Below are 14,667 nucleotides of genomic sequence, written 5' to 3'. Positions count from 1 at the left end.
GCATATCCATTTTTAAAACATGTCTGGATGAAATCTCGTTCTTGCAAAATTCCAAGTTGTTAGGGTTAAACTAGTTGAATTTCCCAAAATTTGATAACAAAACTTTTGTGTTCATTTGTGTTGGGTGAATAAATTTTCTTTATTTATATTTGTTATAGTTTAAAATTTTTTCCATATATCAACTATAAAAATTTAATTTTTTTGTAAGCTTTTTGCCTTTTTTGTTTTCGGGATGAAGGGAGAGCGAAAAGTCAAAGTTTTGTTTTAAGAAAAAAGTGTACATCTAAAATGTAAATGCACAATGCACAATTGTAGGGAGAGATAATTCCAAAGAGTGTCTGTAATTTTTAGGGATTGTAAGCTCTTTTTAGTTTTTATATCTCAGGTTTTGCATTCGTTGGGAAAAATTGGTGGCAGAGGATTTTTAACTGAGTGTTGAATTGCAATCCATAAGTCATTTCATTCAAAAATATATCCCGTTACGCATGATAAATCACTTTACAATCATCATTGATTAATTATGTCAGCTATTTGCAAATGGGCAAAATAATGGCAGGTTGGACTCAGGTAAGTATCCCACCGCAAGTTCAATTGAGAATTTAATGAGCGTTTGTTATTCTCTTTAAATGCTTTGCATCCATAGCTCATTTACATCTTTAGCATGTTTCAAACATGCATATCCATTTTTAAAACATGTGTGGATGAAATCCCTTTCTTGGAAAATTCCAAGCTATTGGGGTTAAACTAGTGGAATTTCCCAAAATTTGATAACAAAACTTTTGTGTTCATTTGGGTTGGGTGAATAAATTTTCTTTATTTATATTTGTTATTATTTAAAATTTTTTCCATACATCAACTATAAAATTTTTATTTTGTTGTAACCTTTTTGCCAAGTTTGTTTTTGGGATGAAGGGAGAGCGAAAAGTCAAAGTTTTGATTTAAGAAAAAAGTGTACATCTACAATGGAAAAGCACAATGAACAATTGTAGGGAGAGATAATTCCGAAGACTGTCGGTAATTTTTAGGGATTTTAAGGTCTTTTTAGTTTTTGTATCTCAGGTTTTGCAATCGTCGGGAAAAATTGGTGGCAGAGGATTTTTAACTGAGTGTTGAATTGCAATCCATAAGTCATTTCATTAAAAAATATAGCCCGTTACGCATGATAAATCACTTTACAATCTTCAATGATTGTTAGATCAAATTTTTGAAAATGGGAAAAATAATGACTTGTTAGACTCGGGTAAATATCCCACCGCACATTCACTTGAGAATTTCATGAGTGTTTGTTATTCTCTTTAAAAGTTTTGGATCTGTAGGTCATTTGAATCTTTAATATGTTTCAAGCATGCATATCCATTTTTAAAACATGTGTAGAAAAAATCTCCTTCGTGTAAAATTCCAAGCTTAATAGGGTTGGACTAATGGAATTTCCCAAACTTGGATAACAAAACTTTTGTGTTCATTTGTGGTGTGTGAATAAATATTTTTATTTACATTAGTTATTATTTTAAATATTTTCCACACATCAACAATAAAAAATTTCTTTTATTGTGATCTGTTCTGCCTTTTTTGTTTACGGGATGTAGGGGGAGCGAAAACTCAAAGTTCTGATTTAAGAAAAAAGTGTACATCTAAAATGGAAAAACACAATGTACATATGTAGAGAGAGATATTTCCAAAGAGTGTTTGTATGTTTTAGGGATCGTATGCACTTTTCGTTTTTATATCTATGGTTTTGCAATCGTCGGGAAACAGGGGAGGCAAGTGATTTTTAACTGAGTGTTGAGTTCAAATCCACAAGTCATTTTTTACAAAATTATGGCCCGTTACGCATGACAAATCACTTTACAATCATCTATGATTGTTAGCTCATCTTTTTAAATATGGGCAAAATAATGGCTTGTTAGACACGGGTAAATATCCCACCGTACGTTCAGTTGAGAATTTAATGAGCGTTTGTTATTCTCTTTAAAAGCTTTGGATCCATAGGTCATTTGAATCTTTAACATGTTTCAAGCATGCATTTCCATTTTTAAAACATGTGTAGAAAAATTCTCCTTCATGTAAAATTCCAAGCTTAATAGGGTAGGACTAATGGAATTTCCCAAACTTGGATAACAAAACTTTTGTGTTCATTTGTGGTGTGTGAATAGATATTTTTTATTTACATTAGTTATTAATTTAAATATTTTCGACACATCAACTATAAAATTTTTATTTTGTTGTGAACTTTTTCGCCTTTTTTCTTTATGGGATGAAGGGGGAGCGAACACTCAAAGTTCTGATTTAAGAAAAAAGTGAACATCTAAAATGAAAATGCACAATGCACAAATGCAGAGAGAGATATTTCCAAAGAGTGTCTGTATGTTTTAGGGATCGTATGGATTTTTTCGTTTTTATTTCTAAGGTTTTGCAATCGTCTGGAAAAGGGGGAGGCGGGCGATTTTTAATTGAGTGTTGAGTTCAAATCCATAAGTCATTTCTTACAAAAATATGTCCCGTTACGCATGACAAATCACTTTACAATCATCTATGATTGTTAGCTCAACTTTTTGAATATGGGAAAAATAATGGCTTTTTAACTCGGAGAAATACCCCACCGCACGTTTACTTAAGAATTTAATGAGTGTTTCTTATTCTCTTTAAAAGCTTTGGATCTAAAGGTCATTTGAATCTTTAACACATGTTTCTGGCTTGCATATCCATTTTTAAAACATGTGTAGAAAAAATCTCCTTCATGTAAAATTCCATGATATTAGTTTTGGACTAGTGGAATTTCCCAAACTTGTATAACAAAACTTTTCTGTTCATTTGTGGTGTGTGAATAAATTTTCTTCATTTACTTTTTTTATTTTTTTAAACTTTTTCCGTACATCAACTATGAAATTTTCATTCTGTTGTGATCTATTTGCCTTTTTTGTTTACGGGATGAAGGGAGAGCGAAAAACTCGAAGTTTTGATTTAAGAAAAATGTGTACATCTAAAAGGGAAATTCACAATGGACATATGTAGTGAGAGATAATTCGAAAGAGTGCCTGCAATTTTTAGGGATTTTAAGCACCTCTTTGTTTTTATATCTCAAGTTTTTCAATCGTCGGGAAAAATGGGTTGCGGAGGATTTCTAACTGAGTGTTGAATTGCAATCCATAAGTCATTTCATACAAAAATATAGCCCATTACGCATGATAAATCACATTACAATCATCTATGATTAATTATGTCAGGTTTTTGCAAATGGGCAAAATAATGGCATGTTTGACTCGGGTAAATATCCCATCGCAAGTGCACTTGAGAATTTAATGAGCGTTTGCTATTCACTTTAAAAGCTTTGCATCCATAGGTCATTTTCATATTTAACATGTTTCAAACATGCACATCAATTTTTGAAACATGTGTGGATGAAATTTCTTTCTTTTAAAATTCCAAGCTACTAGGGTTAAACTAGAGGAATTTCCAAAAATTGGATAACAAAACTTTTGTGTTCATTTGTGTTGGGTCAATAAATTTTCTTTATTCATATTTATTATTTTTTAAATTTTTTTCCATACATCAACTATAAAATTTTCATTTTGTTGTAAGCTTTTTTGCCTTGTTTGTTTTCGGGATGAAGGGAGAGCAAAAAGTCAAAGTTTTGATTTAAGAAAAAAGTGTATATCTAAAATGGAAAAGCACAATGTACAATTGTAGGGAGAGATAATTCCAAAGAGTGTCTGTAATTCTTAGGGATTGTATGCTCTTTTTAGTTTTTATATCTCAGGTTTTGCAATCGTCGGGAAAAATTGATGGCAGAGGATTTTTAACTGAGTGTTGAATTGCAATCGATAAGTCATTTCATACAAAAATATAGCCCGTTACGCATGATAAATCACTTTACAATAATCTATGATTGTTAGATCAAATTTTTGAAAATGGGCAAAATAATGACTTGTTGGCTCGGGTAAATATCCCACCGCACGTTCACTTGAGAATTTAATGAGCGTTTGTTATTCTCTTTAAAAGCTTTGGATCCATAGGTCATTTGAATCTTTAACATGTTTCAAGCATGCATTTCCATTTTTAAAACATGTGTAGAAAAAATTTCCTTCATGTAAAATTCCAAGCTTAATAGGGTTGGACTAATGGAATTTTCCAAACTTGGATAACAAAACTTTTGTGTTCATTTGTGGTGTGTGAATAGATATTTTTTATTTACATTATTTATTAATTTAAATATTTTCCACGCATCAACTATAAAAATTTCATTTTGTTGTGATCTTTTCTGCCTTTTTTGTTTATGGGATGAAGGGGGAGCGAAAACTCAAAGTTCTGATTTAAGAAAAAAGTGTACATCTAAAATGGAAATGCACAATGCACAAATGTAGATAGAGATATTTCCAAAGAGTGTCTGCATGTCTTAGGGATCGTATGCACTTTTTTGTTTTTATATCTAAGGTTTTGCAATCGTTGGGAAACGGGGGAGGCGGGCGATTTTTAACTGAGTGTTGAGTTCAAATCCATAAGTCATTTCTTACAAAAATATGGCCCGTTACGCATGACAAATCACTTTACAATCATCTATGATTGTTAGCTCAACTTTTTGAATATGGGCAAAATAATGGCTTGTTTGACTCGGGCAAATATCCCACCGCACGTTCACTTGAGAATTTAATGAGCGTTTGTTATTATCTTTAAAAGCTTTGGATCCATAGGTCATTTGAATCTTTAAAATGTTTCTGGCATGGATATCCATTTTTAAAACATGTGTAGAAAAAATCTCCTTCATGTAAAATTCCAAGATATTAGATTTGGACTAGTGGAATTTCCAAACTTGGATAACAAAACTATTGTTTTCATTTGTGGTGTGTGAATAAATTTTCTTCATTTACTTTTTTTATTGCATTAAACTTTTTCCGTACATCAACTATGAAATTTTCATTTTGCTATGATCTATTTGCCTTTTTTGTTTACGGGATGAAGGGAGCGCGAAAAACTCGAAGTTTTGATTTAAGAAAAATGTGTACATCTAAAATGGAAACGCACAATGGACATACGTAGAGAGAGATAATTCCAAAGAGTGCCTGTAATTTTTAGGGATTGTAAGCACCTTTTCATTTTTATATCTCAGGTTTTGCAATCGTCGGGAAAAATGGGTTGCGGAGGATTTTTAACTGATTGTTAAATTGCAATCCATAAGTCATTTCATACAAAAATATAGCCCGTTACGCATGATAAATCATATTACAATCATCTATGATTAATTATGTCAGCGTTTTGCAAATGTTCCAAATAATGGCATGTTCGACTCGGGTAAATATCCCACCGCAAGTTCCCTTGAGAATTTAATGAGCGTTTGTTATTCTCTTTAAAAGCTCTGCATCCATAGCTCATTTGCATCTTTAACATGTTTCAAACATGCATATCCGTTTTTAAAACATGTGTGGATGAAATCTCTTTCTTGCAAAATTCCAAACTATTAGGGTTAAGCTAGTGGAATTTCCAAAAATTGGATAACAAAACTTTTGTGTTCATTTGTGTTGAGTGAATAAATTTTCTTTATTTATATTTGATATTGTTTTAAATTTTTTCCATACATCAACTATAAAATTTTCATTTTGTTGCAAGCTTTTTTGCCTTGTTTGTTTTCGAGATGAAGGGAGAGCGAAAACTCAAAGTTTTGACTGAAGAAAAAAGTGTACATCTAAAATGGAAAAGCACAATGCACAATTGTAGGGAGAGATAATTCCAAAGAGTGTCTGTAATTTTTAGGGATTGTAAGCTCTTTTTAGTTTTTATATCTCAGGTTTTGCAATCGTCGGGAAAAATTGGTGGCAGAGAATTTCCAACTGAGTGTTGAATTGCAATCCATAAGTCATTTCATACAAAAATATAGCCCGTTATACATGATAAATCACTTTACAATCATCTATGATTGATAGATCAATTTTTTGAAAATTGGCAAAATAATGACTTGTTAGACTCGGGTAAATATCCCACCGCACGTTCACTTGAGAATTGAATGAGCGTTTGTTATTCTCTTTAAAAGCTTTGGATCCTTAGGTCATTTGAATCTTTAACATGTTTCAAGCATACATTTCCATTTTTAAAACATGTGTAGAAAAATTATCCTTCATGTAAAATTCCAAGCTTAATAGGGTTGGACTAATGGAATTTCCCAAACTTGGATAACAAAACTTTTGTGTTCATTTGTGGTGTGTGAATAGATATTTTTTATTTACATTAGTTATTAATTTAAATATTTTCCACACATCAACTATAAAATTTTTATTTTGTTGTGATCTTTTCTGCCTCTTTTTTTTACGGGATGAAGGGGGAGCGAATACTCAAAGTTCTGATTTAAGAAAAAAGTGTACATCTAAAATGGAAATGCACAATGCAGAAAGGCAGAGAGAGATATTTCCAAAGAGTGTCTGTATGTTTTAGCGATCGTATGCACTTTTTCGTTTTTATATCTAAGGTTTTGCAATCGTTGGGAAACGGGGGAGGCAGGCGATTTTTAACTGAGTGTTGAGTTCAAATCCATAAGTCATTTCTTACAAAAATATGGCCTGTTACGCATGACAAATCACTTTGCAATCATCTATGATTGTTAGCTCAACTTTTTGAATATGGGCAAAATAATTGCTTGTTTGATTCGGGCAAATACCCCACCGCACGTTCACTTCCGAATTTAATGAGCGTTTCTTATTCTCTTTAAAAGATTTGGATCCATATGTCATTTGAATCTTTAACACATGTTTCTGGCATGCATATCCATTTTTAAAACATGTGTAGAAAAAAACTCCTTCATGTAAAATTCCAAGATATTAGTTTTGGACTAGTGGAATTTCCCAAACTTGGATAACAAAACTTTTGAGTTCATTTGTTGTGTGTGAGTAAATTTTCTTCATTTACTTTTTTTATAGTTTTAAACTTTTTCCGTACAACAACTATGAAATTTTCATTTTGCTGTGATCTATTTGCATTTTTTGTTTACGGGATAAAGGGAGAGCGAAAAACTCAAAGTTTTGATTTAAGAAAAATGTGTACATCTAAAACGGAAATGCACAATGGACATATGTAGAAAGAGATAATTCCAAAGAGAGCCTTTAATTTTTAGGGATTTTAAGGACCTTTTTGTTTTTATATCTCAGGTTTTGCAATCATCGGGAAAAATGGGTTGCGGAGGATTTTTAACTGAGTGTTGAATTGCAATCCATAAGTCATTTCATACAAAAATATAGCCCGTTACGCATGATAAATCACATTACAATCATCTATGATTAATTATGTCAGCGTTTTGCAAATGGACAAAATAATGGCATGTTTGACTCAGGTAAATATCCCACCGCAAGTTAACTTGAGAATTTAATGAGCGTTTGTTATTCTCTTTAAAAGCTTTGCATCCATAGCTCATTTGCATCTTTAACATGTTTCAAACATGCATATCCATTTTTAAAACATGTGTGGATGAAATCTCTTTCTTGCAAAATTCCAAGCTATTGGGGTTAAACTAGTGGAATTTCCAAAAATTGGATAACAAAACTTTTATGTTCATTTTTGTTGGATGAATAAATTTTCTTTACTTATATTTGTTATTGTTTTAAATTTTTTCCATACATCAACTATAAAATTTTCATTTTGTTGAAAGCTTTTTTGCCTTGTTTGTTTTCGGGATGAAGGGTGAGTGAAAAGTCAAAGTTTTGATTTAAGAAAAAAGTGTACATATAAAATGGAAAAGCACAATGCAAAATTGTAGGGAGAGATAATTCCAAAGAGTGTCTGTAATTTTTAGGGATTGTAAGCTCTTTTTAGTTTTTATATCTCAGGTTTTGCAATCATCGGGAAAATTTGGTGGCAGAGGATTTTTAACAGAGTGTTGAATTACAATTCATAAATCATTTCATACAAAACTATAGCCCGTTACGCATGATAAATCACTTTACAATCATCTATGATTGTTAGATCAAATTTTTGAAAATGGGCAAAATAATGACTTGTTAGACTTGGGTAATTATCCCACCGCACGTTCCTTGAGAATTTAATGAGCGTTTGTTATTATCTTTAGAAGCATTGGATCCATAGGTCATTTGAATCTTTAACATGTTTCTGGCATGCATATCCATTTTTAAAACATGTGTAGAAAAAATCTCCTTCATGTAAAATTCCTAGATATTAGTTTTGGACTAGTGGAATTTCCCAAACTTGGATAACAAAACTATTGTGTTCAATTGTGGTGTGTGAATAAATTTTCTTCATTTACTTTTTTTTATTGTTTTAAACATTTTCCGTACATCAACTATGAAATTTTCATTTTGCTGTGATCTATTTGTCTTTTTTGTTTTCGGGATGAAGAGAGCGCGAATAACTCGATGTTTTGATTTAAGAAAAATGTGTACATCTAAAAGGGAAATGCAATTTGCACATTTGTAGAGAGAGAGAGAATTCCAAAGAGTGCCTTTAATTTTTTGGGATTTTAAGCACCTTTTCGTTTTTATTTTTCAGGTTTTGCAATCATCGGGAAAAATGGGTTGCGGAGGATTTTTAACTGAGGGTTGAATTGCAATCCATAAGTCATTTCATACAAAAATATAGCCCGTTACGCATGATAAATCACATTACAATAATCTATGATTAATTATGTCAGCGTTTTGCAAATGGACAAAATAATGGCATGTTTGACTCGGGTAAATATCCCACCGCAAGTTAACTTGAGAATTTAATGAGCGTTTGTTATTCTCTTTAAAATCTTTGCATCCATAGCTCATTTGCATCTTTAACATGTTTCAAACATGCGTATCCATTTTTGAAACATGTGTGGATGAAATCTCTTTCTTGCAAAATTCCAAGCTATTAGGGTTAAACTAGTGGAATTTCCAAAAATTGGATAACAAAACTTTTGTGTTCATTTTTGTTGGGTGAATAAATTTTCTTTATTTATATTTGTTATTGTTTTAAATTTTTTCCATACATCAACTATAAAATTTTCATTTTGTTGAAAGCTTTTTTGCCTTGTTTGTTTTCGGAATGAAGGGAGAGCGAAAAGTCAAAGTTTTGATTTAAGAAAAAAGTGTACATCTAAAATGGAAAAGCACAATGCAAAATTGTAGGGAGAGATAATTCCAAAGAGTGTCTGTAATTTTTTGGGATTGTAAGCTCTTTTTAGTTTTTATATCTCAAGTTTTGCAATTGTCGGGAAAAATTGGTGGCAGAGGATTTTTAACAGAGTGTTGAATTACAATTCATAAATCATTTAATACAAAACTATAGCCCATTACGTATGATAAATCACTTTACAATCATCTATTGTTGTTAGATCAAATTTTTGAAAATGGACAAAATAATGACTTGTTAGACTTGGGTAATTATCCCACCGCACGTTCCTTGAGAATTTAATGAGCGTTTGTTATTCTCTTTAGAAGCATTGGATCCATAGGTCATTTGAATCTTTAACATGTTTCAAGCATGCATTTTCATTTTTAAAACATGTGTAGAAAAAATATCCTTCATGTAAAAGTCCAAGATTAATAGGGTTGGACTAATGGAATTTCCCAAACTTCGATAACAAAACTTTTGTGTTCATTTGTGGTGTGTGAATAGATATTTTTTATTTACATTAGTTATTAATTTAAATATTTTCTACACATCAACTATAAAATTTTTATTTTGTTGTGATCTTTTCTACCTTTTCTGTTTACGGGATGAAGGGGGAGAGAAAACTCAAAGTTTTGATTTAAGAAAAAAGTGTACATCTGTAATGGAAATGCACAATGCACAAATGTAGAGAGAGATATTTCCAAGGAGTGTCTGTATGTTTTAGAGATCGTATGCACTTTTTCGTTTTTATATCTAAGGGTTTGCAATCGTTGGGAAACGGGGGAGGGGGGCGAATTTTAACTGAGTGTTGAGTTCAAAACCATAAGTCATTTCGTACAAAAATATGGCCCGTTACGCATGACAAATCACTTTACAATCATCTATGATTGTTAGCTCAACTTTTTGAATATGGGCAAAATAATGGCTTGTTTGACTCGGGCAAATATCCCACCGCACGTTCATTTGAGAATTTAATGAGCGTTTCTTATTCTCTTTAAAAGCTTTGGATCCATAGGTTATTTGAATCTTTAACATGTTTTTGGCATGCATATCCATTTTTAAAACATGTGAAGAAAAAATCTCCTTCTTGTAAAATTCCTAGACATTAGTTTTGGACTAGTGGAATTTCCCAAACTTGGATAACAAAACTATTGTGTTCAATTGTGGTGTGTGAATAAATTTTCTTCATTTACTTTTTTTTATTGTTTTAAACATTTTCCGTACATCAACTATGAAATTTTCATTTTGCTGTGATCTATTTGTCTTTTTTGTTTTCGGGATGAAGAGAGCGCGAATAACTCGAAGTTTTGATTTATGAAAAATGTGTACATCTAAAACGGAAATGCAATTTGCACATTTGTAGAGAGAGAGAATTCCAAAGAGTGCCTTTAATTTTTTGGGATTTTAAGCACCTTTTCGTTTTTATATCTCAGGTTTTGCAATCATCGGGAAAAATGGGTTGCGGAAGATTTTTAACTGAGTGTTGAATTGCAATCCATCAGTCATTTCATACAAAAATATAGCCCGTTACGCATGATAAATCACATTACAATAATCTATGATTAATTATGTCAGCGTTTTGCAAATGGACAAAATAATGGCTTGTTTGACTCGGGTAAATATCCCACCGCAAGATAACTTGAGAATTTAATGAGCGTTTGTTATTCTCTTTAAAAGCATTGCATCCATAGCTCATTTGCATCTTTAACATGTTTCAAACATGCATATCCATTTTTAAAACATGTGTGGATGAAATCTCTTTCTTGCAAAATTCCAAGCTATTAGGGTTAAACTAGTGGAATTTCCAAAAATTGGATAACAAAACTTTTGTGTTCATTTTTGTTGGGTGAATAAATTTTATTTATTTATATTTGTTATTGTTTTAAATTTTTTCCATACATCAACTATAAAATTTTCATTTTGTTGAAAGCTTTTTTGCCTTGTTTGTTTTCGGGATGAAGGGAGAGCGAAAAGTCAAAGTTTTGATTTAAGAAAAAAGTGTACATCTAAAATGGAAAAGCACAATGCAAAATTGTAGGGAGAGATAATTCCAAAGAGTGTCTGTAATTTTAAGGTATTGTAAGCTCTTTTTAGTTTTTATATCTCAGGTTTTGCAATTGTAGGGAAAAATTGGGGGCAGAGGATTTTTAACAGAGTGTTGAATTACAATTCATAAATCATTTCATACAAAACTATAGCCCGTTACGCATGATAAATCACTTTACAATCATCTATGATTGTTAGATCAAATTTTTGAAAATGGGCAAAATAATGACTTGTTAGACTTGGGTAATTATCCCAACGCACGTTCCTTGAGAATTTAATGAGCGTTTGTTATTCTCTTTAGAAGCATTGGATCCATAGGTCATTTGAATCTTTAACATGTTTCAAGCATGCATTTTCATTTTTAAAACATGTGTAGAAAAAATATCCTTCTTGTAAAAGTCCAAGATTAATAGGGTTGGACTAATGGAATTTCCCAAACTTCGATAACAAAACTTTTGTGTTCATTTGTGGTGTGTGAATAGATATTTTTTATTTACATTAGTTATTAATTTAAATATTTTCCACACATCAACTATAAAATTTTTATTTTGTTGTGATCTTTTCTACCTTTTTTCTTTACGGGATGAAGGGGGAGCGAAAACTCAAAGTTTTGATTTAACAAAAAAGTGTACATCTGTAATGGAAATGCACAATGCACAAATGTAGAGAGAGATATTTCCAAGGAGTGTTTGTATGTTTTAGGGATCGTATGCACTTTTTCGTTTTTATATCTAAGGTTTTGCAATCGTTGGGAAACGGGGGAGGGAGGCGATTTTTAACTGAGTGTTGAGTTCAAATCCATAAGTCATTTCTTACAAAAATATGGCCCGTTACGCATGACAAATCACTTTACAATCATCTATGATTTTTAGCTCAACTTTTTGAATATGGGCAAAATAATGGCTTGTTTGACTCGGGCAAATATCCCACCGCACGTTCATTTGAGAATTTAATGAGCGTTTCTTATTCTCTTTAAAAGCTTTGGATCCATAGGTCATTTGAATCTTTAACATGTTTCTGGCATGCATATCCATTTTTTAAACATGTGTAGAAAAAATCTCCTTCATGTAAAATTCCAACATATTAGTTTTGGACTAGTGGAATTTCCCAAACTTGGATAACAAAACTATTGTGTTCATTTGTGGTGTGTGAATAAATTTTATTCATTTAATTTTTTGATTGTTTTAAACTTTTTCCGTACATACTCTATGAAATTTTCATTTTGCTGTGATCTATTTGCCTTTTTTGTTTACGGGATGAAGAGAGCGCGAATAACTCGAAGTTTTGATTTAATAAAAATGCATACATCTAAACCGGAAATGCAATTTGCACGTATGTAGAGAGAGAGAATTCGAAAGAATGCCTGTAATTGTTAGGGATTGTAAGCACCTTTTCATTTTTATATCTCAGGTTTTCCAAATACGGGAAAAATGGGTTGCGGAGAATTTTTAACTGAGTGTTGAATTGCAATCCATAAATCATTTCATACAAAAATATAGCCCGTTACGCATGATAAATCACATTACAATCATATTTGATTAATTATGTCAGTGTTTTGCAAATGGGCAAAATAATGGCATGTTTGACTCGGGTAAATATCCCACCGCAAGTTCACTCGAGAATTTAATGAGCATTTGTTATTCTCATTAAAAGCTTTGCTTCCATAGCTCATTTGCATCTTTAACATGTTTCAAACATGCATATCCATTTTTAAAACATGTGTGGATTAAATCTCTTTCTTGCAAAATTCCAAGCTATTAGGGTTGAACTAGTGGAATTTCCAAAAATTGGATAACAAAACTTTTGTGTTCATTTGTGTTGGGTGAATAAATTTTATTTATTTATATTTGTTATTGTTTTAAATTTTTTCCGTACATCAACTTTAAAATTTTCATTTTGTTGTAAGATTTTTTGCCTTGTTTGTTTTCGGGATGAAGGGAGAGCGAAAAGTCAAAGTTTTGATTTAAAAAAAAGTCGTCGGGAAAAATTGGTGGCAGAGGATTTTTAACTGAGTGTTGAATTGCAATCCATAAGTCATTTCATACAAAAATATAGCCCGTTACGCATGATAAATCACTTTACAATCATCTATGATTGTAAGATCAAATTTTTGAAAATGGGCAAAATAATGACTTGTTAGACTCGGGTAAATATCCCACCGCACGTTCACTTGGGAATTTAATAAGCATTTGTTATTCTCTTTACAAGCTTTGGATCCATTGGTGATTTGAATCTTTAACATGTTTCAAGCATGCATATCCATTTTTAAAACATGTGTAGAAAAAATCTCCTTCATGTAAAATTCCAAGCTTAATAGAGTTGGACTAATGGAATTTCCCAAACTTGGATAACAAAACTTTTGTGTTCATTTGTGGTGTGTGAATAGATATTTTTTATTTACATTAGTTATTATTTTAAATATTTTACACACATCAACTACAAAAATTTTATTTTCTTGTGATTTGTTTTGCGTTTTTTGTTTACGGGATGAAGGGGGAGCGAAAACTCAAAGTTCTGATTTAAGAAAAAGGTGTAGATCTAAAATAGAAATGCACAATGCACAAATGTAGAGAGAGATATTTCCAAAGAGTGTCTGCATGTTTTAGGGATTGTTTGCACTTTTTCATTTTTATAACTAAGGTTTTGCAATCGTCGGGAAACGGGGGAGGCGGGCGATTTTTTACTGAGTGTTGACTTCAAATCCATAAGTCATTTGTTAGAAAAATATAGCCCGTTACGCATGACAAATCACTTTACTATCATCTATGATTGTTAGCTCAAAGTTTTGAATATGGGCAAAATAATGGCTTGTTTGACTCCGGCAAATATCCCACCGCACGTTCACTTGAGAATTTAATGAGCGGTTTTTTATTCTCTTTAAAAGTTTTGGATCCATAGGTCATATGAATATTTAACATGTTTATGGAATGCATATCCATTTTTAAAACATGTGTAGAAAAAATCACCTTCAAGTAAAATTCGAAGATATTAGTTTTGGACTAGTGGAATTTCCCAAACTTGCATAACAAAACTTTTGTGTTCATTTGTGATGTGTGAATAAATTTTCTTAATTTACTTTTTTTATTGTTTTAAACTTTTTTCGTACATCAACTATGAAATTTTTATTTTGCTGTGATCTATTTGCCTTTTTTGTTTACGGGGATGAAGGGAGAGAGAAAAACTCGAAGTTATGATTTAAGAAAAATGTGTACATCTAAAATGGAAATGCACAATGCACATATGTAGAGAGAGGTAATTCCAAAGAGTGTCTATAATTTTTAGCGATTGTAAGCACCTTTTCGTTTTTCTATCTCAGGTTTTGCAATCGTAGGGAAAAATGGGTTGCGGAGGATTTTTAACTGAGTGTTGAATTGCAATCCATAAGTCATTTAACTCAAAAATATAGCCTTTTACGCATGATAAATCACATTACAATCATCTATGACTAATTATGCCAGCTTTTTGCAAATGGGCAAAATAATGGCATGTTTGACTCGGGTAAATATCCCGCGCCAAGTTTACTTGAGAATTTAATGAGCGTTTGTTATT

The sequence above is a fragment of the Aristolochia californica genome, unplaced genomic scaffold (genome assembly GCF_029961685.1).
Source record: "Aristolochia californica isolate CCGP_79_NKW_82.1479 unplaced genomic scaffold, dmAriCali1.0.hap1 SCAF_7, whole genome shotgun sequence".
NCBI classification, from domain to species: Eukaryota; Viridiplantae; Streptophyta; class Magnoliopsida; order Piperales; family Aristolochiaceae; genus Aristolochia; species Aristolochia californica.
This window is presented reverse-complemented; position numbering follows the sequence as displayed.